A 26,969-nucleotide genomic window follows, 5' to 3' on the forward strand; every position below is an offset into this window, starting at 1 on the left:
CAGATGCAACTCATATGCATTGTAGTGATAATATTTATAGGTATTCTTAACAGGAATTTAGTATGTGTAATCCTTCTTATAAGTTAAATAGATTGGTGATGGAGATAAATACGTTTAGGTCATGAACTCTGCAAGGATACACTTGTTAGAAAATGTGGCCGTGCAGGATGAGCAGTGGACACGTTCATAGTGTAACTACATGCCTCCACTTGTATGTCTTGTAACTGTGTATTCAGGACATTGAGTAAAAGAAGTCAGTCTGCAATGAGAGAAAGATCAGAATCTTTACTATGTGCTTAATTAAATTCTATTAAATAGATCTAAATAGGTCTAGATTAATATAATTATTCTTCACTGATTTAACATAGAATACAACTAATAATTTGTATTTTACTTGGCAGATATTGTAATGCTTGATATACTAATGTCAAACTGATGATCTTTTAAGAATAAAGAACGTAACATTGATGGACTACACCTACCATGCAAGTAGAACAATAGTGAGAAAGACCTCATTATTGGGGCATTACCATGTCTCTGAACTGAATGCTGTGCTGTTAAACCTGGCTTTGCTGGAATTCCCCAAGTGACACACAGTTAGGTTCATAGGTGTGTACTAGGCTAATGGCCCTGGGGCCTTTACAAGCCTAGCCATAGGATTACCCTGGCATCATGCTACCCGACCTTAGTTCCGAATGCCTCTGTTGAGAAGAGCCACTGGAGTTATCTCCGGAGTGAATTTTCTAGTGCCCATCCACTCGTCAAGATTTCTCTTGAAGAGGGTGAGTGAAGTGCTTTGCTTGACATGTATGGGAAGTCTATTTAAATTTGACTTTCTGTCCAAATATCATCACTGCTGCTACCTCATAGGTTAGTACTAGGATAGCTGCCCTTATGGGCCATTTTAAGCCTAGCCATTTACCCCATGTCAGAATCAAACCCTGCACCTTGTGTTTCTAAGGTAAGCACCTTAACCATTATGGCAACCTCCCACCTTAAATGTAATAGCTGTTTTTCTTTCAAGGTTTAGTGGTCTGTATTTATTGACTTGTATATTTCCTCTGATTGTGCTGTAATGTATACTCTGTTTAAAAATTATTTGATTTCTTTTCCATTGGAGCTTTTCTCCCTGCGTCTGTGCCCAGTCAGACTTTCCCAGTAAGCAAATGTAAAATAAGTAAATAAATAAATAAATACATTTTGTCTACTGGGTCTCTATTTTTTATTTAATTCTTCTCATCTTTCCCCCATATAAATTTTAATATCCCCTTACACAACTCTTCATAAACAAACCATTCCTTCCACCATTCATTCAGTATATTTACAAAATCTCTTTGCCAGTTCACTCATTTCTTGTACATTCCATGTCCTGTACTATCTGGGCCTGATACTGAATTAACATTTACTGTCTTAAGTATTTCATACAATTCACTAATAGTAATTTCATTTTTGAAATTCTTCCTTAACTCATTCTGGAAATTAATTTACTTTCCGCATTCTCTTATTTTCCATCCTTTTACTCGTATACATATTTGCTGTATTACAATATTCATAATTTACTGTTGTGTTCTTTTTTACTAGTCCTCTTACATTTTTCATTTTCTCATTAAACTAATATCCTCCTTTACTGTTTACCCAAATAGCAGATACATCCTTCCTTGTAAGTAATATCTCTGCCTAAACAATAATGCTTATTTTTTTTCCTTGAATTATTTATTTTTCCATATCATAAAACTTTTTTATAGGCTCATAGATTAGTACTAGGCTAATTGTCCTTGGGGCCCATTTTAAGCTTATCCAATTACCCCATGTGAGAATCAAACACTGTACCTTGTATCTGGAAGGTAAACACCTTAAGCATCATGCCATCCTCCCACTTGTATTAGTCTCTATAAAGTCTGTAATCATTTTGATACGTTTTCTCATGCTTCACTTCTTATGCCTTTCTTACATTGTCCTGCCACTGAAAAACATTTTTTATAGTTCTTAAGATAAATCTACCATGCAGACCAGTTTTTATAGACGTCCTTCATGATTATATCATCCTTCCATAATTGCAATGCTTCCCACTCTCTAATTTTATCCCATAATTTCAAACTTATTCTTTTTATTCCCTTTCCTATTTTAATATACTACCCTTTTTCCATCACCCCATTCATATTGCTAAATGATTAGAAAAAAAATCACAACTGTATTATCATCTGCTATCCCTAAGCCTTCCAATAATACAAAATAATTAAAATCCAAGTACCCCTTTCTATAAGTCCATTGACTTTTACTCCAATAGAGCTAATTTACATTTTATCACTTCCTGTGTTTTTACCTCTTATGTACCACATTTTATCACTTCCTATATTTTTACCACTTATTTACCACATTTTATCAATTCCTGTATTTTTACCTCTTATGTACCGCATTTTATCACTTCCTGTATTTTTACCTCTTATGTACCACATTTTATCGCTTCCTGTATTTTTACCACTTATGTACCACATTTTATCCCTTCCTGTATTTTTACCTCTTATGTACCACATTTTATCGCTTCCTGTATTTTTACCACTTATGTACCACATTTTATCCCTTCCTGTATTTTTACCTCTTATGTAGCACATTTTATCACTTCCTGTATTTTTACCTTTTATATACCACATTTTATCCCTTCCTGTATTTTTACCTCTTATGTACCACATTTTATCACTTCCTGTATTTGTACCTCGTATGTACCACATTTTATCACTTCCTGTATTTGTACCTCTTATGTACCACATTTTATCACTTCCTGTATTTGTACCTCTTTCCCTTTATTTTTACATCTTCTCCTTAAATCACAAAGCCTCCTGCAATTAGGATTTTCATGTTAACCACCACATAGGCTAATATGTGATGAAACATTATATCTCTTTTTGTTAGTTATCTATGCATATAATGCTATAATTGTATTTGTATACCCTCATATCCACAACAATTACCCTTCCCATTCTTACCATTGTTAAATGTCGTATTTTCACTGTTTTTACACAAAACAGTTGCTACACAACTACTTTCACTTCCATATTATATTGTTTTCTGTTTGCAGTATTCACTTGTCAGGAATCGTACATCTACTAACAGAATAGCATCTGCATCATATTTAGCACACCATTCCAGTGTCCCTGTCCTTCTTATAGAATTAAAAATACTCTAAAATTGTTGATTTTCCTTCTTTTTAAATTTAGTGGAAATACTGTTACCTTTTTTTTTATTTTATTTTTTCCCCTACTGAATAATTTTCCTGGGTTTATGTACAAATAATCCTTCATCATCAGAATCAGATTTTTCACATGCTAAACTTTCAAAAAATTATTAGTGCCATTCCCTTCTCCTATCCTGTCTTTTTGCATGCATTCTCTCAACTCCATTTTTCCCTCCATTTTTTTCTTCTTCTACAGTTTCTTTTTCACCTGTTTCACCTTCTCCCCAGCCTTTTGTTGTCCTTCCTTGTGTATGGTTTCTTCCCTCCCCCTTCTTTTTCATTATTTACTGTTTGCTCTTGACAATCCATACAAAAGTAAACTCTTTTTAACACAACAATAGCATTAACAAAGGCTAGTATAGCAATAGCATTCACACACACACACACACACACACACACACACACACACACACACACACACACACACACACACACACACAATACCACACAGTTCCATGTGCACATTCACATGTGCAAACAAGCCCCCTAGTTTAAGGCCTCAGAGCGTACCCCGGTCTTGGAAGGCTACAATGCCTTCCACATTTTCAGACCACAAAATGAACTTGTGAGAACCAAAGAAGGCAGTGTTTCTATCTATATTAAAGATAAATTTGCCTCCCAACTTGACAGGACAACTCCATGGAGTTACTCCAAGTTCAGATTACTGTGAGTAAGATACCCATTCAAGTCATAGCTAGTTATAGATCCCACTCCATGAATCATGATCCACATGAGGCCTACTTCAACTAACTAAGGCCAATCCAAATATTGCCAAACAAACACTCTGGTCATGGGGGATTTCAGTTATCCCACCATCAACTGGGAAACCTACTCTAGCCTTAACTCACTTGACTTTGTTAACTCAAATACCCTGGAACAAATTATTCAAACCCCAAAAAGAGGACCAAATATACTAGATATGGTCCTCACTAACATGACAAACAGATGCAGCACTGCAACTATCAGACTCTTATTTGTTAAATCTGACCTAAAATCAGTCACCTTTGAACTGGCACTAACACCAGAACTCACAAAGGGTGAAGTCAAACTAAAAAACTTCACCAAGGTAAACTATACCCTACTAGGGGAAAGTAAAAATGCATTCCAAGCCCCACCCCCAGCTGGAAGTGATACCTACACCAAAGCTTACATTAAAGCCCTGTGCAATCACTTGTACAAGTGTATAGACTTGGCTGTTCCAGCGAAAATCAAAGCTAGAGGCCCAAGTAAAAACAAGCCACCCTGGTGGACATCCAGCATCAATGAACTTACAACAAACACAAGAAGCTGCCATCTAAGAAAACTAAGACAAGGCCGCAACAATGGAAAAGCATCAACAGGCAAATAAGACAACATGTCAACTCCTCTAAGGGTAACTTTGAGAAAAACTTAGCAATCATAGCCAAGGATAACCATAAGGCCTTTTACAGCTATGTTTGCAACCTAAAACGTAGAACCCAAGCATGTGCCAAATTAATGACTAATGATATCACACACACTGATTCCCCTCACCCTACATATATGAAGAGCAGGTCATTAAAGCCTTGTCTAAGGCAAAAAACACAGCCTATATGGGACGAGATGGCATCCCAGCCTGTCTTCTAAACAAACTTAAACATGAACTAGCTTCACCATTAAGTACCCTTTTCAATCACAGATGAACCACAGGCTATGTTCCTGTGGAATGGAGAGCAGCAACATTTATACCTCTCTACAATGGTGGCCTAGCAACAGACCCAGAGAATCATAGGCAATCTCCAAACCCTGAATCAGAGCCAATACAGCTTTGTTAAATGCAGATCCTGCCTGTTAAACCTGGCGAATTTCTTCAAAAATGTGACCAGGGCCATTGACGAGGGCAAATCTGTGCACACAGCATAGCTCGACTTGACCAAGGTCTTCGACACAATCTCACACTCATGCATTACCGATAATCTTAGCAATCTGAATGGAACTCCTTTCTTGTAAGATGTATTGCCAACTGGCTCACAAATCAGTCACACACTATCACACATCAACCAGCAGACCTGCCACCACAGAAGTTCAGGCTAAAACTTAGGGGCTGTGGCTGACCAACTTTGTAGATGATTGCAAACTGGGTGCAATTATCAAATCCCCAAATAATGTCAGTAGACATTCTTGCACAGACCAATGATTGGTGTTTTAGTCACGGTCTTATACTGAATGCAAAGAACTACATCATCATTCCCTTCAGTGAAAATGATGTCCATTCACACTATCAAATTAACAATACCCTATGTACCTATGAAGTGGTATGGAATCTGGGATCTCAAGTAGACTATGACCTTAACTTTGACTACCATGTGTCTACTGTAGTAAGGAAGGCTTTCTATGCAGCACACTTGATTAGCAAAGGCATCACCTCTAGAGCAAAGGAGGTTATAATCCCTCTATACCTGTCACTAATCAGGCCCATAATTAAGTAAAATGCTCCTTTTGGCATGTACTGTACAAAGCACCTGCAGCAATTGGAGAGACCTCAGAGGTTTCTAACAAAGAAGATCATTTGAATCCAGCATGTGTCTTACACAGACCAACTAAAGTCCCTGTAACTATACTCCGTATTGTATAGACTTGTGAGGGGAGACTTATGCATGGCTTACAGAGCAATCTCCGACCCAAACCTAATGAATTTGCTGCACATTTGTAAACTAAACAGGAATAGAGTTACCCATTCCAGGGACCTAAATATGGCCTACAACTTGAATAGGACATGCTGGAGGGGCAGATTTGTCGCCCAGAGACTTCTGCATCTTTGCAATAGGCTGCCAATTCATGTGAAGCAGAGGACCTCTATGACATTATTCAAAAGGAATCTGGATGAGTGGTTGGGGCACCATAAATTCTTAATGGGAAAGCACCCACAACCCTCCTGGACATGGGCAGTCATTACTAAATACAATCCTGGATATTGACTAGAATATCTGTGGTATTACATTGGAATGAAATCGCTAGGCTTGAAATGACCTCTGGGTCAATAGCCTGGTAACCTCCTATGATCCTATGACTACTCTCATAAAATTGAAAAGTTGACTAACATCTTTTGACAGTTTTAATTTTTTCCTCCTAGAACAAAATCACGCAACCAAGTAATGGTATATCCCCATGCACATTTTAGGTGCCATTAAGCTTTGGAAGCTGGCCAGCTGTTATAGCCTTAGCAGGATGTAACCCACACAGTGAAGGCTGCTCCAGCAGTGATCAATATGATGAACATCATTGGTATTATAGAAAGTGTTACTGAACCGGCTGAGTGGTTTATCCTCATGACATCACTATTCAAAAATAATGAGAATGTCAGAATTTATGTTGATTTAAAAAAGCTTTAACATGCTGTTGTGCAAGAAAGGTTTATACTGCCTACATTAAAAGACATAGCTCCTAAGTTAGTACAGATAAATACAAAACTGTTTTCTATTCTAGATGCTTCCACTGGTTTCTGACAAAGTCCATTTTGACCCAGAATGCCAAAAGTTGACCACTTTTATTATTCCTAAGGAAAGATGCAGTTTCAAAAGACGTGTGCTTTATATCCTCAACACCTAGGATTTTTCAATGTAAAACGGCTGATTTACTTAAGAGTTTAGACAGTGCTACTCTAGTTATTATGGGTTATACCCTGGTGTTTGGCTGAGGAAAGCAAATGCATTTTTTGAGGTTAGAAGCCATATTGCAAGCTATCAAAAAATCAGGTCTTAATTTTAATCAAGACAAAAGCTGCTTTAGTGTGACAGGTCTTCAGTATTTTGGACGCTATATCTGCACTAGTGGTATTAAACCAGTTGTAAACAAAGTCAAATGATACCTGTGCTACCACATCTGTTTTAGGCAACTGAAATGAAACAAGCCCTAGGCATAAGCAATTATTACGGTAAATTTGTACCAGACTTTTGACTATCCTCCATCCTTTAAAAGACTTGTTAGATTAAAATGCACCATGATGTTGTGGACATGTTCAAGCCAAAGCATTTAGTAAAATAAAAGAATTACGTGCAACAGCTACAGTACTATCACACAATAATGCCATGAAACAGAAACTAGTGAGTACAGATGCTAGTAGCTTTGTCCCTGGTACATATAATGTTATTCCAGCTTAAAAAGTGTTACGTTATACAGCTTACTGCTCCAAAGTATTCTACAGAGATATTCTCAATATGAAAATAGAATGTTTTGTAAGTGTTCAGGCATTTGAAAAGCTCTCTAGATGTGTATTAGAGCTTGAGTTTCTAGAACCAGATTGACCACAAAACATTAGCAAATATCGGATGGTCATCAAGGCCTCACCAAATGCAGAGAAAGAGCTAAAATGTCCTTGTGGTGGCCAGATATCACTCAAGACATTTGTCACCTTAATGTCAAAGTGTTAGTTCAGTATTATACATAAACCATCTCAATGATGTGAATCTCTGATGCCAACACCATTGCCAGATGTTATTTGACGAATGATGGCTACTGGCTTATGTGAGTCTGAAGGCAAAAACTGCCCAGCTGCTGTCAATATAATTAATCTACAACTACAATAAGCATAAAATAATAGACTATATAGAGAGGATAGTTACTGTTAGTCTGATCAGTGAGTGTTTGTATTTGTTTTGTTTCAGCCTTGCGGTCTGGAAAGAGGCTAAACAAAGTGCTGTAACAGCCTACTTACCTAATTAATGAACAAGCAAACAAATGCTATCTAACTGATCATTTAGCTAACTAACTAACTAAATTAATTGCTAGGTCCATTGCTATGTTCTTCAGATATGATATGCCAAAATATTAGAGGCAATGGCACAAAGTTTGTGTCTAGTGAATTCCAGCAATTTATATCTGATTATGGTTTCACTTATATTATGTCAAGTCTTCCCTACCCTCAATCAAATTGTGAAGTTGAGGAAACAGTGCAAACAGCCAAATCAATTTTAACACAAACTGACCCACATATATCCTCCATTGTGTATTGAGCTACTCCATATAGAGACAACATGTAGTATAGCCAGGTCAGGGCAAAGGGGGCAACTATCCTGGGTGCAAAGTGTTAGAGGACTGATTCATATCTCTGTTTAGTGCATGCTGGCTTTTAAATGCTGATATTGCACTTAGAATCAAAGCTTAACACTGTAGTGCTTCCTGTGTAGTTTAAACATTAGAAACTGCTTACTACTTTTGTAGCAAGCAGTGTTCTACAGTTTAAATGAAAATAGATTTGCTTTTTTTTTTTAAATTAAAGCTTGAGTGCTATAGTGCTTCCTGTATGGTCTAAACTGTAAAAAACTACTTGCTACAGTTGTATCAAGCATTTTGCTACAGTTTAATAGATTCATAGGTTCATAGGTAAGTACTAGGCTATCTGCCCGAGGGCATCTGTAAGCCTAGCAAGAATGTGCTGGCTTTCGCCGCCCCTTAGATTAGTTCCCTGTGCCTCTGTCCAGCAGAGCCATTAGTTCCCTGTGCCTCTGTCCAGCAGAGCCACTGCAGTGATCCCCGTGGAAAATTTTCTTTTTCTTAGCCACTCATCAAGGTTTCTCTTTAAGAGTGTTAGTGAGGGGCTCTGCCTAACGTAGATTGGAATCCTGTTCCAAAGCATGGGGAGTCTCTGGGACAGGAATCTATCCCTCGAGCACATCCTATTTATTGTTGTGATGAGGTTTCGATCCCTAGAGCGCGTGGCTCTCGGGGATTTGTTTTTTTTTTTTAGGTGGAGCATGTCCATCAATTCTGGGTTGGACATGGCCTTGTATGTCAGGCAGAGATCACTTCTGAGTAAGCGGTATGCAACCGAGTACAGCTGGAGTTTCTTCAGTCGGGCTGCATAGGGCATCTCTTTGAGGCCAGTAATCCTCTTGGTGATGTACTTCTGTGGTCTTTCCAGCTGTTGCAGGTGTCTTATAAGGTGCATCCCAAACATTGTACTGTATGATGGGTCTGATGAGTAATGAGCAGAGGGGCGCAGTAACCTCTTTTGTTCTAGATGTAAACCCTTTTGTGATTAGGTGGGCCACATAGAAGGATTTTCTAACCACCTTGGCAATATGGTTATCAAAGGAGAGATCACTATGTACTTCAGTCCCCAGATCCCTCATTTCATTTTCTGTATTTAGGGGACTACCACGTATGTGGTAGTTCGCGGGTACTTTGTTTTTCCAAAGGGGATGACTATGCACTTTTTGGTATTTAGCTTGAGGCCATGATTTTGACACCAGGTACCCGTCTCAGTGAGACCCTTCTGGATGATGTCTGTATCAGCCGGAGAGTTAATTATGGCCCCCGGTTTGCAGTTGTCTGCGAACTTGGTCAGCCATAAGTCAGCCATAATCTTCCTGTGCTTGCCTATACCTCTGAGAAGTATATATACTCAACAGGAGGGGTCCCAGGACTGAGCCCTGGGGACTCCACTTATAACCGGTTTAGAGTCGAACCTAGAGCCTGCAACTCTCACCGTGTGGGTTCTATCCATGAGCCAATTGGCAACCCATCTCGTGACATAGGGGTTTATATTCAGGCTGGTGAGTTTATTTATAATACCAAAATGGGGAATGGTTTTGAAAGCCTTTGCGAGGTCTAGGTAGGCTGTGTGGACCTCCTTTTCCTCATCTAAAGCCTTGGTAACTGTCTCAAAGAAGTCTACCATCTTTAGAAGGCATGTTCTGCCCTTAACAAAGCCAAACTGGGTAGGGTCTAATGTTTGGAGGTTCCCAATGTCTCTGTTAATGAGTGCCATGATGATGCACTCTATAGCCTTGCAGACCAGGCTAGTCAGGCTTATAGGGCGATAGTTCCTGGGGTCCGTTGTGGCTCCACCTTTGTGGAGCAGGATAACTGTTGCTGTGCACCACTCTATGGGTATGTAGCCTGTAGAGAGGCTGAGTTTGAGCAGTGTGTTTAGGTGAGGGGTTAGTTCATTTTGGAGTTCATGTAAGACACAGCCTGGGACACCATCCGGTCCCATTGAAACTTTGTTTTTGGCTTTGGATAGGGCTGTTTTAACCTGTGTGTCAATGATTGCCGGGGCTCTACATTCTTCTGGTATGGTTATGGGCCCTTTAGGGGGTGAGAGGGGGGTGATGTTTGCACTAAAACTTTCTGCCAGAATGTTGGTAATATCAGTCGGGTCAGTGTATTTTGTGCCATTCTGCACTAACTCAGAGCAGATCTGAGAGTTTCCAATTAGGTTCTTGAGATAGCTAATGAACACATCGTGGTTATCTTTGGAGTCCTTAGCAATTTTTCTTTCGCAGCTAGCCTTGGATGATTTTATGAGGGATCATAGTTTCTTGCTGATACTGATCAGGGATGTCTTTCCTTCTTAGGATTTTACTCTTTTCTGTACTAGTTTCCTCCTTCTATTGTATAGCTTGTTTATAGCAGGGGTCTACCAGACTGGATTCCTTTTCTTGGAGGAGTGAGTCTTAGTTTTGCTTGGGATAGCAAAATCCCTGCATTCTTGCAGGTGCTCATAGAGTGCCTTTGTAAGGGATTCAGCAGCTTGGACACCATTGTCCTTTAGCATGGGGGCTGTGAATCTTTCCACCTCGGTCTTAAGTAACGTAAAGTTTGCTTTTGCAAAGTTTTTCACAGGGGTTTCCTTGATTGGGGGTGGGAGCAGAATGTGTATATCTAGAGTGATTAGTCTATGGTCTGATCTAACCAGCAAGGGGTTGACCTCCAGTGTAGAACACCGGTCGCCCATGTTGGTGATTACCAGGTCCAATATGTTATCACCTCTGATAGGGGTGTTGACCAGTTGATCCAGGGCATTCGAGTTTATAAATTCTAGGAAACGTGGGGCAAGGGAGTTAGTACTTGAGTAGTTCTCCCAGATAATGTTTGGATAATTGAAATCACCCAATATTAGGGTGTTTGGCAGGACCTTCATATTTTCTAGTGTCTCCCGAAATGCGGAATGGGGGTCCTGAGTCATGGTGGGTGATCTGTAGCAAGCTACAATTTGAATTGCAGTTTTTCCCATTGTTTTGCACATGGATGATCTCTGAGGCATTGTGCTGTGCCACTAACCTGGAGGTGTGGGTATCCTTGATGAATATTGATACACTCCCGCCTTTTGTGTTTCAGTCCAGGTTCTGTGGCCGAAAAGTATGGTATGAGTTATAGCCTTGTAGTGCTGGGGTGCTCTTTGGAGCCTTAAACCAGGTTTCTGTTATTATACAGCTATCGATGTTCTCTATACTGAGGAGTGTCTCAAGTGCATGCATTTTGAGGTCTAGACTTCTGGCATTGAGTAGAATTACCTTTAGTTTTTGGTTACTTGTGCTATTTACGGTGGTGGGTTTGTCTTTTGAGTCTTGCCTAAAAAAAAGGCACTATTGGGCCAGCAAAAGCCTTGGCCAGTATTCAAAAACCCAAGGGTGACAGATGAAGCCATCTCTTGTGAAGCAGCGTGGCTTGTTGAGCATGTCATCCTAGGCGGACAAATACTGGATCCCCTTTGAATGACACCAGAAACTTAGCCAATTGTTGAAATTGATCATTTATTCTTTATACTGTGGCATCATTCTTGGTGAGGGCAGGATGCTACTCAGGGTCAGGGTCATACTGGCCTGGGCTACATGATAAGAGAGCTCTTCCATGTCTCTTTTCATGTAGTCCAGGGAGGTACGTCTCAGGTCATGCACACCAACATGGACAATGACAGAGTCATATTTGTACTTGTTATGGAGTGACCTGAGTGCTTGTGTTATGTGGCGGATACTGGCACCTGACAGGCAGCTAACTGTAACCTTCTTCTTGTCCAGCCTAGTTAGTGGGACATCAGTGTGCCTGACTATAGAGTCACCTATTACTAGTGTGTTGGGTATGTTATTTTGCCTTAAGGTCTGTGATTGCATGGCACACTGATTATGTGAAGTATGTGTTTCATGGTTTGTGATGGGGTGTGGAGGCTGCTTGGGTGTCTGCTTTAGAAGGCTCTGTGGCTTTTGCAGATTTTGATTTAGAGCCTCTGAGTATGTTTTCATGTATTTATGTGTGTTATTTGCCGGTGTTGGTTTAGTAGGTTTATGTGAGTCAATTGTGTGTGTTGCAAGTATTTTCCTTCTCCTCTTGACTGTCAGTTCCAGTCTTGGGTTGAGAGAGCTTTGGCTGTTATTGTACTAACCTTCTACTTTTATAAGAGCAATATTTAAAATCTGTCTCTATTTTAGGCTTTCTCCAGATTTCTTGTGGTAAGAGGATAAGAAGTATGGTTGGTTTCGTCCTGCATTAAGGAGCAACAACCACCACATCATGCACCATTTTTTGTTAGTTTGTTTTGCTTTCTGTGGGCAAGAGGAGAGGGAGAGTATCTAGCTCTCTGGTGGTGGGTACAATGAGTTGACCTTTTTTTTCTTCAAATGAAGAACCAAGGAGACAGGGTGCAAGTACAGGGATTGGAAGACAAATATAAACTGACATGACAATGGCAGGGTCAAAACAAAAAACAAACTAATACTGTACCAAGACTTGTTGGCAAAACAGATATGTGTCTCAGAGGATCTGCATTCTCTAGAACAGGCTCCCCATCCATGTGAAGCAGTGTGCATCCCTAACCCTTTTTAAGTATAACCTTGACCAATGGATAGGAAATCGGAAATTCACCCTGGGTCTGGTCTCCATGTGTCTGACAGAAGCAGACAGTAATGCCTAAACTTACATACCCCCCCCCCCCAAATAACTTCTGGAAACTATCATATGCACTGCTAATAATCTCCCATGATACAATTTGGTTGGATTGTATGGGTCAGCTTATAAAGTCACTGTTTATCATTAGCCTAGTACATATGATCCTATGAACCAAACGGTCAAGTGAAATTATTAAAAAGCTAAGACTTTATAGGAAAAAGTTTTATAACTAACATCATTATGCACAGCCACTAATTTCCTATAACCTAGTCAATGTTTCTCCTTGATATTAGAGGGAATCACACTACAAGCATAACCACAGACTCATGTTCTTACAAACTTAAGATGCTCCCATAATTTAATGCAACATATGCCATGTCCAGTCAATTAGTGATGACTGTCAATCTGAAAGTAGTGTTGCTTTAAACCAATCAAGTCCAGCTGAACCAATAGTAAATAGACTGATGTCTCATAAATCCACTTCTACACCAGAGATTAGTCTACCTCAACTGAGTATTCAAGAAAAGAGTAAAACGTCTGATTTCATTTCTCCATGATAACAGACTGATGACTATATAATCTTTGTAACAATATTTGGAAAATAAAGGGTTCTTGATCCAGTAGACTGTTTTGCCTAATGACGGCAAAATTTGCTATAACAATGCATCTCAAAGTTCTCATTTTGCAGGTAATCCAAGTAAATCCAGATAGTACAGATGGTCTGTGATTTTCATGTAGTAAGAGGCCTAGCATAAGTCCACAAAGATACCCATCATAACTCTAATCACTGGAACATTCTACACATGGGTAAATGCATAGCTGTACTACACTTATGATATGCCATACCAAGCATATTAATTACGAGGGTCTATATTATATGATCGAACTTTCAAAAGTTCGACTGTCGTATGTCAACACCATATGACTTGAATTTTTGAAAGTTTAAATGTTTTAACGGAGATCTCCATACAGTCTGGAATGGGAAGATTTCCCTTTTCTGGACTGTACTGCAATCTTGGAGTTGGTGTATTTAAAGAGCAGGGAGTGTGGGGGGTGCAGAGGGGCTTGCCCATCTGCTTAAAACATTCAGGTAGGTTATTTGTGTAGTTTATTTTTTTTTATTAGATTTTCGAACTTTTAAAAGTTCGATTATATGGTGTTGACCATATGACAGTCGAACTTTTAAAAGTTCAATTATATGGTGTCGACCATATGACAGTCGAACTTTTAAAAGTTCGATTATATGGTGTCGACCATATGACAGTCGAACTTTTAAAAGTTCGATTATATGGTGTCGACCATATGACAGTCGAACTTTTAAAAGTTCGATTATATGGTGTCGACCATATGACAGTCGAACTTTTAAAAGTTCGATTATATGGTGTCGACCATATGACAGTCGAACTTTTAAAAGTTCGATTATATGGTGTCGACCATATGACAGTCGAACTTTTGAAAGTTTGATTATCTAATGTAGACCCGAATTACAATTGTTAAACAAATGGCTTGCTGCAGAAGGAAAAGTTCCTAGTATAATAGTATGCAAATTGGATGCAGTTTCTTTATTTCACATTGCTACATATTTGCAGTGTGGTCTTTCTACCACTGTCTCATTTTTGCTGAGCAGTGTTGCACAATATAGCATACTGGCACATGTAGCAGTTGGGTCACATGACAAACATACAAATACAGTGTTACAAATATTGGACTTTGCCATACAAACACATGGCAGTGGTGGCTATTTTGTGGATGGCAATCAGTTTATTTTCACATTATGCAACTGCTGATGTAGTGCAGAATGTTTCTATCATTTAGTTAACTTATAAACATGAAGCAAGAGTTTTTGCAGTGTGGCTATCGTTTAAGTAAAACCTGAATAAAACAGTTACACAGAAAAAAAAACAATCAATAAAAAACAAAAGAAAAGTCTAGCAAGGCTAGATTTTTTCCTGTGTGATTCCTTAAACCTCCTGTATTAGAGGTAACATGGGATATATACAAATAACACTTTCAATTATATGGCAAATCAGAATGCCCATGACTTGTTCCTTTTAAGTCTATTAACAATAAATCCAGACCAATAAAAGCAAACCCCACTACCTACAGACATACATGTTTCAGCCTTCTTATAGCAGTATCAGCACAGCATAAGTAGAAGATTTGGCTAATCTTTAGCAACAGAGGGTTGTCGTACACAGCTGATATCCATAATTATTAGGGTGTCTGTAAAATATCCCAACCAACAAACTAAAACAATGAGTAGTAAACAGGTCACAGAGAAAAACAGTTCAATAAAAAACAAATAAAAATCTACCAAGGATAGACTTTCCATTGTGTGATTCCTTAAACCTCTTGTATTAGAGGCAACAAGAGATATATGCAAATGACCCTTTAAGGACATCAGGTGTTTCAGCTAAATGGCAATTCTGAATGTCCATGACTGTTTTCTTTTTAAGTCTATTAATGGACAAATCCAAGCCAATAAAGCCAAAGCTCGCTATCTGTGGACATGCATGTCTAGCCAGTTAGACTTTTCTTTTGGTTTTTATTGATTGGTCTCTCTGTGTGACCTTTTAACTCACTGTTTTACTTTGTTGGTTGGGATATTTTGCAGACACCCTAATGGTTATGGATATCAGTTTGGTACAACAACCCTTTGTTTTTAAAGGTTAGCCAAACATTCCACTTATGCTGTACTGATGATGTTATAAGAAGGCTTAAACATGCAAGTCCACAATCAGTACATTTTGGCTTTATTGGCCTAGATTTGTCCATTAGTAGACTTAAAAAGATAAAAAGTCTTGGACATTCAGAATTGCCATATAGAGCTAAAAGCCCTGATGTCCTTAAAGGGGCATTTGCATATATCCCACATTGCCACTAATACAAGAAGTTTAATGTATCACACAGTGGAAAGTGTAGCCTTGTTAGAGTTTTCTTTTAGTTTTTATTGATTTTTTTCTGTGTAACCTTTTTATTCATTGTTTTAGTTTGTTGGTTGGGATATTTTACAGACACTCTAATGATTATGGTTATCGGCTGGGTACAACAACCCTGTGTTTCTATTTGCTAGCCAAACATTCCATTTATGAAGTGCTGATGTTGCTATAAGAAGGCTGAAACATGCATGTCCACAGCTAGTGAGGTTTGCCTTTATTGGTTTGTATTTTCCATTAATAGACTTAAAAAGAAAAAAAAATCACAGATATTTAGAATTGCCATGTAGCTGAAACATCTGATGTCCTTAAAGGATTATTTGCATATATCCCATATTTTGAGTAAAACAAGAGGTTTAAGGAATCAAACAGTGAAAAGTCTAGCCTTGCTAGATTTTTCTTTTGCTTTTTTATTTAAGTAAGACCTGGGTAACATAGGTTTTATGATTATGTCTTACGGAGAAACCCAAGTCTATGGATGACTTGAAATGATAAACTTATACTGTATCCATTTTGTTGTGTAAGAGGGGGAAAAATATTTTTTTTCTGTTTTTTTTTTTTTTTTTTTTTTGATGAGCTGCATGGCATAAGGTGCTCTGGTGGTTACAACTGTTCTTTTTACTATGCAGATGGAAATATGAAATGATGGAGAACATTAGTGGTATAAATGCAATGGTGCCATTCACAATACCTTGCTGTCTAAAAGTACACATACATGATATGCCCCAAACCCTACTGGTAAGATAACCACATAAACGAATAATAAAGCAGTGTAACAACCAAGTGGTAGGAAAACTTTTAAAATCATAAAATATTTATTACACAGATGGTAAGCGCTTTCGCAATAGCTTCATCAGACCATTAAAATAACTACTCAAGAATTTCATTTATATAAAAAGGAACAACCTATCAAAACACATCAGTTAACCATTCAAATATATTAACCCTTTGAGTACAATAAGAAATTTCAAGCACTTCCCATATACATGAAAACATATAAAATTACACACAAATGTATATATACATACTCCTAAAACAGATTCTAAAATAATGAAGGTCTTATTCAAATGCTTGTCTTAGATTGCCAAGAGCATACAAGTAATCCCTATTTAATATTTAACCTCCTATTTTTCAATATGGGTCTTAAAGAGGTTCTCTCATTAAGACCCATTCCTTTGTCTGTTCAGTATGGTTTCTAACGTCCTCTTCCCTAACTGGGGGCATGTTAATGTCTATCGTCATAAACCTAAATTGATGGTTATCCCCTTGTGCCTGTACATGTTTGGAAAGGGCACTAATGCCAGAGCCTGTTCTTATACTATATAAATGTTCCTGTATCCTTCCTTTTAATGTTCAATCTGTCTTCCCCACATAGAAAGCACAGCAGAGATCACATACTGCTAAATAAACTACATGTGGGTTATGACATGTTGCATCAATCAGGAAATTAAAATATTCATGGGTGTCGGGATGTTCAAAAAACCCATCTGGGTTAATATAATCAGTATAGTTACACTGTCCACAAGGAGTTGTAACTAAATTACTATATGTAGGCCAATCTTTATGATTCATCTTATTGCATAACATTCTTTTCAAATTTTGGTTTGTTTTTTAAACCTGAATCTCGGTACTTCTCCTATAATCTCTTTAATACTGGGATCAGAGGTCAAAATATCCCATTTACTTCTAATGATATCAGAAATAGCATTCACATCACTAGTGTAAAACATGGAAATCCTCATTTCACTTTTTGTATTTTCATCAATGGGGCAAACTGCCCTTCTCGCATATTACTATAATACGGTTGTGCTGTATCATTATGTAACTGATAAATTTCACTAAACTCTTTTCTAAGATCAGTTTCAGTGTACCCCCTTATCTCAAAATTTTCTTTTAGTTCAACCAACTCATCATTAAAGCCCCTATCTGATGCATTGAGTCTGGAGACTCTCATAGTTTGTCCTCTGACAACATTTCTAAAAACGTATTAAGAGTGCATACTCCTTCTAAAAAGTAATGTGTTCTTATAACAATCTTTCCTATGAACCCCAGTGTTTACACTTTTATTCAAAAATCTCTCAACATTAACATCTAAAAATGTAACCCTACACTTAGAATAAGTCGTAGTAAATCGCAAATATTCAGTAGCTTCATTTAACTTTTCAAAAAAAGATGTTAATTCAAATTCATTGCCTGTCCAAATCATTAAGAGATCGTCCACAGAACAACGATAAAAAACAACATGCTTCTTATACAACTCCATTTGAAATAATGTATTAACTTCCCATAATGCTAGAAACATATTGGCATAGCTATTGGCACATGAGGTATCCATAGCTATGCCTTCTTTCTGTAAATAAATGTCTTCATTAAATACAAAGATGTTATTTTCTAATACGACCTCAAAAAAGAGGCAAATAAGATCTATACGTGTTATATCATAGTCACTAAACCTACTTAAATACTCATGAATAGACTCAATCCCACATAAGTTGGGTATAATCATGAACAAAGAGTGTACATCTAATGTAACAAAATAAAATTCAGAGTTAGATGTTATAGTAGATGTATAAGTATATAAATCACAAATAGTTTTGTGTCTTTAAGGACATAAGCATTCAAGTTTAACACAAGTCTAAGAAATTTCTCAATAAATAAAGAAAAAGGTTCACTTAGTCAGCCTCCGCCAGATACAATCGGTTGCATTGGAGGGTCTAACCACCCTTATGTATCTTAGGCAGGCCCTGTATTGTAGGTATTAAAGGATATTCACATATAAGAAACTTAAAGACCTCCTGTGATATTAATTCATTTTTCAATAAATCTAATAACATATTCTTTATAGTATTCATTAATGTGTGGGCATATTCACTATTAACTTTTCTATAATATTTCTCATTACTAAACATATTCAACATGGAACATGTATAGTGTTCCTTATTCATAATAACTATGGAACCACCTTTGTCGGCGGGACAGATTATAATATTTTTATCTTCACATAAATTTCTTTATTGTTATAAGAACACATTATTTTTTAGAAGGAGTATGCACCTTCAATATGTTTTTAGAAATGTTGTCAGAGGACAAACTATGAGAGTCTCCAGACTGAATGCATCAGATAGGGGCTTTAATGATGAGTTGGTTGAACTAAAAGAAAATTTTGACATAAGTGGGTACACTGAAACTGATCTTAGAAAAGAGTTTAGTGAAATCTATCAGTTACATAATGATAGAGCACAACCGTATTATAGTAATATGAGAGAAGGGCAATTTGCCCCTATTGCTGAAAATACAAAAAGTGAAATGAGGATTTCCATTAGTGATGTGAATGCTATTTCTGATATCATTGGAAGTAAATGGGATATTTTGACCTCTGATCCCAGTATTAAAGAGATTATAGGAGAAATACCGAGATTCAGGTTTAAAAATAAACCAAATTTGAAAGGAATGTTATGCAATAAGATGAATCGTAAAGATTGGCCTAAATATAGTAATTTAGTTACAACTCCTTGTGGACAGTGTAACTATTGTGATTATATTAATCCAGGTGGGTTTTTTAACATCCTGACACCCATGAATGTTTTAATTTCCTTACTGATGCAACATGTCATACCCCACATGTAGTTTATTTAGCAGTATGTGGTTTCTGCTGTGCTTTCTATGTGAGGAAGTCAGATCGAACATTAAAAAAAAAGGTTACATGAACATTTATATAGTATAAGAACAGGCTCTGGCAGTAGTGCCCTTTCCAAACGTGTACAGGCACAAGGGGATAACCATACATTTATGTTTATGGTGATAGACATTAATATACCCTCAGTTAGGGAAGGAGACATTAGAAACCATACTGAACATAAGGAAATTAATTGGATTTTGAGACTTAGAGCAGACAAAGGAATGGGTTTTAATGAGAGATCCTCTTTAAGACCCATATTGAAAAATAGGATGTTAAATATTAAATAGAGATTACTTGTTTGCTCTTGGTAATCTAAGACAAGCATTTGAATAAGACCTTCATTATTTTAGCATTTGTATAAGACCTTCATTATTTTAGAATCTGTTTAAGGAATTTGTATATATACATTTGTGTGTAATTTATAAGTTTTTATGTATATGGGAAGTGCTTGAAATTTCTTATTGTACTCAAAGGTTTAATATATTTGAATGGTTAATTGATGTGTTTTAATAGGTTGTTCCTTTTTATATAAATGAAATTCTTGAGTAGTGTGAAGCTATTGCGAAAGCGCTTTCCATCTGTGTAATAAATATTTTATGATTTTAAAGGTTCTCCTGCCACTTGGTTGTTTTACTGCTCTGTTATTCATTTATGTGGTTGACTTACTATTTTTGAGCAGTGATTCATTTATCCTGAACTGTGCCATTTGTGGTGCCTACTGATAAGATGTTATGTACTGCAAATCATTATAAGGAGTTGATTTATTCTTTGTGGATATCATTGTTGCTTCAAAGCAAGAGGTTCCCTGGTTCATTTCTAAAGTGGGGTGCTTTCTGTGCTTCGTTTATGTTTTCTCCCTCTGTTGCCTCTTGTTGCTTCAGTTTTCTCCCACATCCGAAAAACATGCAGTAGCTGGATTGGACATTCTAAATTGGTCATAGGTGTCAGGGTGTGAGAAAGTGTGTGGTGTGGAAGAACAACTGTGGCAGGGCCAGACACTTAATGGTGTGAACCCTGGCTCTAGATGATTGTGACTCCTGAGGTGACACTTTGACTCCATCTGTAAAAAAATGGGAAAAGGGGTTTGTGGTTGAATGGATTATTCTTTGCCATACTAGGCCACAGTACACTATGGTGTTTGCTTTGGTAAGTTGCAGAGTTTTGCAACACTTTTTGTGGCTGTTTTAGTGGTATGTCTTCCTATAATGTGGCTGAACATGTGTGCTTTACTTGGTAGTTTATAAGACTTCAGGTGCGCTATATGTTCCACCCAGAATGTCCAGTTTTGTAATAGTACTGCTAATCATATGTGCCATTAGAACAGTTATATTGTTCAAAGGAATTTTCTTATAAATACATTTATGAACTTCATCTGTATCATGTCACTTGCAATATTGTTAAATGTATGCACACTGCACCTGTTGTTGTAGTGTACTGCATTCTGATTTCAAAAGACCTTTGCTGACATTCCCCCCTCAAAACTTCCCTTCTGAGATCAATTTGTACAAAATTCTTTGGGCACTTTGCAAAATTAAAAACATTGTTTCCATGGTTTCTGGCAATATCACTGGATGACTGCTGAGAATCATAAAGTCCCACCTATAAAAACACCCCAATGAACTCTTCTACCAGAGTCTATCCACTGGTTTTGCCCACAGGATATGGAGAATGGCAGTTTTGGTGCCTTTGAATAAGGTCTGGCCCTTTTCTGAGCCAGTTAATTACAGATCAATTAGTCTTACATGCTTTAGTTACGATGCTATTAACATGGTATAACTGAACTAATAAACATGATAGAGGTGACCTTATATCATAGGTTTATAGGTTCTTAGGTAGCTACTAGGATTAAAGTCCAGACATCCATTGAGGAGCCTAGTCTTAATTTTTGGTTACCCCCAAGCACTGTCTGGTTAATTGAGTTGCTTAAGGATACCACTAAATTGAAACACACAAATAAACTGAAGAAAAACAAAAAAGCTGGACTGTATGCTAAAACCACAATGTTTATTCACAAAACACAAATGTGTTTTGTGAATAAACAGTGTGGTTTTAGCATACAGTCCAGCTTTTTTGTTTTTCTTTGCTTAAGGATACCCCTTGATACACATCTGTTTGGCATTGTAAGAAGCAGATCATGCCTACTCAACCTGTCTGAGTTCTTTGAAAAAGTTCTGAGGCCATGGGTAAGGGGCAGAAAATCCACTCTGCTTATCTGAACCTTGCCAAGGACCTTAACCCTATTCCACATTGGAATTATTAGCAAACTCTCTCAACTTAACATTAACACAAACATAATTCTCTGGATTGGAAACTGGCTGCCTGAGAAAACCTCTACTGTTGTAGTCTGGGGTCTAAAGTCTAGACAGAAAATTTCCACCAGTGGAATCCTAAGGGCTCTACCCTAGGTCTACTCTCCATATAGTACATATTGTACATACATAAAAGCTGACATCAAGGCACTATGGTAAATCAAGTAGCTGATTATTGTGAACGAGGGCTCTTCTGTCCCATTCTAATGCTCAAATTCTCTAGAAAGGACTGGTCCAAACAATTGTTTGGTGTATTAATCATGGATTTACCCTTAAAAACAAGACATACAGGATACTTTTCTTTGTTTAATCTAATATCACAGTCACTTGCCATATAGTTAACATCCCACTTAAATTTGACACTGATGGGCATGGGTATACATATTGATAACAGACTCTCTTGCACAACTTATCATTCATGAAATTTCATCAAGATCCAAAAAGGTTATAGCCCCACTTAACTGATCTTTTATTAGGCGTGTCAAAGGACCTGTACCAATTGGATAGACAGAGGGACCGAGCTAGTAAAGATGTGCAGCAGGTAAGGGTGATAAAGGATAATGAGGGAAACATACTGACACACGAGGAGAATGTGTTGAGCAGATGGAAAGAGTATTTTGAGGGGCTGATGAATAAAGAGAATGAGAGGGAGAGAAGGTTGGATGATGTAGGGATAGTGAATCATGAAGTGCAATGGATTAGCAAGGAGGAAGTAAGGATAGCTATGAAGAGAATGAAGAATGGAAAGGCTGCTGATCCAGATGACATACCTGTGGAAACATGGATGTGTTTAGGTGAAATGGCAGTGGAGTTTTTAACTAGATTGTTTAATGAAATCTTGGAAAGTGAGAGGATGCCTGAGGAATGGAGAAAATGTGTTTTGGTACCAATTTTTAAGAATATGGGTGATGTGCAGAGCTGTAGTAACTACAGAGGGACTAAATTGATCAGTCACAGCATGAAGTTATGGGAAAGAGTAGTGGAAGCTAAGTTAAGAAGGGAGGTGATGATTAGTGATCAGCAGTATGGTTTCATGCCAGGAAAGAGCACTACAGATGCAATGTTTGCTCTGAGAGTGTTGATGGAGAAGTACAGAGAAGGTCAGAAGGAGTTGCATTGTGTCTTTGTGGACTTAGAGAAAGCATATGACAGGGTGTCTAGAGAGGAGTTGTGGTATTGTATGAGGAAGTCTGGAGTGTCAGAGAAGTATATAAGAGTGGAACAGGATATGTGCAAGGGTAGTGTGACAGCGGTGAGTTCTGCGGTGGGAGTAACGGATGCATTTAAGGTGGAGATGAGATCACATCAAGGATCAGCTCTGAGCCCTTTCTTATTTGCAATGGTGATGGACAGGTTGACAGACGAGATCAGACAGGAGTCCCCATGGACTATGATGTTTGCAGATGACATTGTGATCTGTAGTGAGAGTAGGGAACAGGCGGAGGAGACCCTGGAGAGGTGGAGATATGCTCTAGAGAGAAGAGGAATTAAGGTCAGCAGGACTAAGACAGAATATATGTGTGTGAATGAGAAGGAGGTTAGAAGAATGGTGAAGATGCAGGGAGTAGAGGTGGCAAAGGTGGATGAGTTTAAATGATTGGGATCAACAGTTCAGAGTAATGGTGAGTGTGGAAGAGAGGTGAAGAAGAAAGTACAGGCAGGATGAAGTGGGTGGAGAAGAGTGTCAGGAGTGATTTGTGACAGAGTACCAGTAAGAGTGAAAGGGAAGGTCTACAAGAGGTTAGTGAGATCAGCTATGTTATATGGGTTGGAGACAGTGGCATTGACAAAAAGGCAGGAGTCAGAGCTTGACATGGCAGAGTTGAAGATGTTACGATTTGCACTGGGTGTGACGAGGATGGACAGGATTAGGAATAAGTATATTAGAGGGTCAGCCCAGGTTGGAAGGTTTGGAGACAAAGTCAGAGAGGCAAGATTACATTGGTTTGGACATGTGCTGAGGAGGGATGCAGAGTATATTGGGAAAAAGATGCTAAGGATGAAGCTGCCAGGTAACAGGAAAAGAGGAAGGCCTAAGATAAGGTTTATGGATGTGGTGAGAGAGGACATGCAGGTGGTTGGTGTGACAGAGCAAGATGCAGAGGACAGGAAGAAATGGAAACAGTTGATCCGCTGTGGTGACCCCTAATGGGAGCAGCTGCAAGAAGAAGAAGAAGAAAATTGAATGCAATGCATTTTTGGCACATACTTTGCTAAAACCAACTGACAGACCTCAACATTTCTTCACCAAAGCAATCTCAGGTCACAGTACCCTTAGCTAATCTGGTAGATTAAAATCCATTTCTCTCTACTCAGTGCCATTCAGATTCTCAAGGGGGGATCTCTGATTAGTCTTACTTGATATGAACAATCCAGTACTATTTGAACATCTTCAGCTAAACAGAACCAGTAATAAAGCAAACTTCATTTTTGAGACTATAACCTGTACAACCACATCAATGACACAAAAGAGCATACCAGAAACCTCTTTAGGTGCAGTATCCAGATGCTATATGAAATATGTGCAGAAATCTCTGTATTAGGGGATGGAACCTGGATGTTATATGAAACATATGCAGCATTCTCTGTCTTTAGTTGTAGTATTCAAATGTTATAAGAAGCATGTGCAGCATTCTCTGTGTTTGTGCATAGTACATGTATGTAACGTGTAGCATTCTCTGTGTGTGAGTGTAGTACCTAGATGTTATATGAAATGTTTAGAATTTTCTTTGGGTGTATTAACTGGATTTTATATATAATATGTGCATCATTCTCTGAGTTTGGGTGTAGTGCTCATATGTTACATGTAAAATAAGCAGCATTTTGTCTTTTAGGGTGTAATACATGTATATTATATGTAACGTGTAGCATTCTCTATGTTTGGGTATAGTACCAGAATGTTTTATGAAACATGTAGCATTCTCTATGTTTGGGTGTAGTACCTGGATATTATATGAAACATGTAGCATTCTCTATGTTTGGGTATAGTACCAGAATGTTTTATGAAACATGTAGCATTCTCTATGTTTGGGTGTAGTACCTGGATATTATATGAAACATGTAGCATTCTCTATGTTTGGGTATAGTACCAGAATGATTTATGAAACATGTAGCATTCTCTATGTTTGGGTATAGTACATGTATATTATATGAAACATGTAGCATTCTCTATATTTGGGTGTAGTACCTGGATATTATATGAATATGTAGCATTTTCTATGTTTGGGTATAGTACCAGAATGTTTTATGAAACATGCAGCATTCTCTATGTTTGGCTATAGTACCAGAATGTTTTATGAAACGTGTAGTATTCTCTATGTTTGGGTGTAGTACCTGGATATTATATGAAACATGTAGCATTCTCTATGTTTGGGTATAGTACCAGAATGTTTTATGAAACATGTAGCATTCTCTATGTTTGGGTATAGTACATGTATATTATATGAAACATGTAGCATTCTCTATGTTTGGGTATAGTACCAGAATGTTTTATGAAACATGTAGCATTCTCTATGTTTGGGTATAGTACATGTATATTATATGAAACATGTAGCATTCTCTATGTTTGGGTGTAGTACCTGGATATTATATGAAACATGTAGCATTCTCTATGTTTGGGTGTAGTACCAGAATGTTTTATGAAACATGCAGCATTCTCTATGTTTGGCTATAGTACCAGAATGTTTTATGAAACGTGTAGTATTCTCTGCGTTTGGGTGTAGTACCTAGATATTATATGAAACATGTAGCATTCTCTATGTTTGGGTATAGTACCAGAATGTTTTATGAAACGTGTAGTATTCTCTGTGTTTGGGTGTAGTACCTAGATATTATATGAAACACTTGCAGCATTCTGTGTGTGTGTGTGTGTGTGTAGTACCCATATGTTATATGAAACATGTGCAACATTCTCCGTGTATGGGTGTAGTGCCTAGATCTTATATTAAACATCTGCAGCATTCTTTGTGTTCTGGTGTAAATATCCAGATGTTATATGAAACATGTAGCTTTCTTTAAGTCTGGGTGTAGTACCTGTATATTATATGAAACATGTGCAGCATTCCCTGTGTTTGGGTGTAATACCCAGACGTTATATGAAACATGTGCAGCATTCTCTGTGTTTGGCTGAAGGGTCCATGTATTATAAGAAACATGTACAGCATTTTCTGTGTATGGATGTATGTGGATGTTATTTGAAATATGTACAGCATCCTCTATGTGTGTGGGTGGAGTACCCTGATGTTATATGAAACATGTGCAGCATTCTCTGTGTGTGGGTGCACTACCTGGACATTATAAGAAACATGTGCAGCATTCTCTGTGTGTGGGTGCACTACCAGTGCAGCATTCTCTGTGTGTAGATGTAGTATGTGGATGTTATTTGAAATATGTGCAGCATCCTCTGTGTGTGGGTGGATTACCCTGATGTTATATGAAACATGTGCAGCATTCTCTGTGTGTGGGTGCACTACCAGTGCAGCATTTTCTGTGTGTGGATGTAGTATGTGGATGTTATTTGAAATATGTGCAGCATCCTCTGTGTGTGGGTGGATTACCCTGATGTTATATGAAACATGTGCAGCATTCTCTGTGTGGGTGCACTACCTGGACATTATAAGAAACATGTGCAGCATTCTCTGTGTGTGGCTGTAGTATATGGATGTTATTTGAAATATGTACAGCATCCTCTGTGTGTGTGGGTGGAGTACCCTGATGTTATACGAAGCATGTGCAGCATTCTCTGTGTGTGGGTGCACTACCTGGACATTATAAGAAACATGAGCAACATTCTCTGTGCTTGTGTATAATAACTGGATGTTATATGAAATGTACAGCATTCTCTGTATTTAGCTATAGTGTGCAATGTTATCTAACTAATGTGTGGCATTCTCTATGCTTGGGTGTAATACCTGGATGTTATATGAAACGTGTAGCATTCTCTGTGTTTGGCTGTAATACCTGTCTGCTATATGAAACCTGTACAGTATTCTCTCTGTATGGGTGTAGTATCCAGATGTTAAATGAAAGACAGGTAGCATTCTCTGTGTTTTCGTATAGACCTGCATTTTATATTAAACATGCGGTATTCTGTGTGTGTGGATGTGGTACCCATATGTTGTAAGAAACATGTGCAGCATTCTAAGAGTGTGGGTGTAGAACCAGATGTTATATGAAAGAAGGGCAGCGTT

Source organism: Protopterus annectens, chromosome 11.part0 (genome assembly GCF_019279795.1).
Source record: "Protopterus annectens isolate FY-2018-M chromosome 11.part0, PAN1.0, whole genome shotgun sequence".
NCBI lineage: Eukaryota > Metazoa > Chordata > Ceratodontiformes > Protopteridae > Protopterus > Protopterus annectens.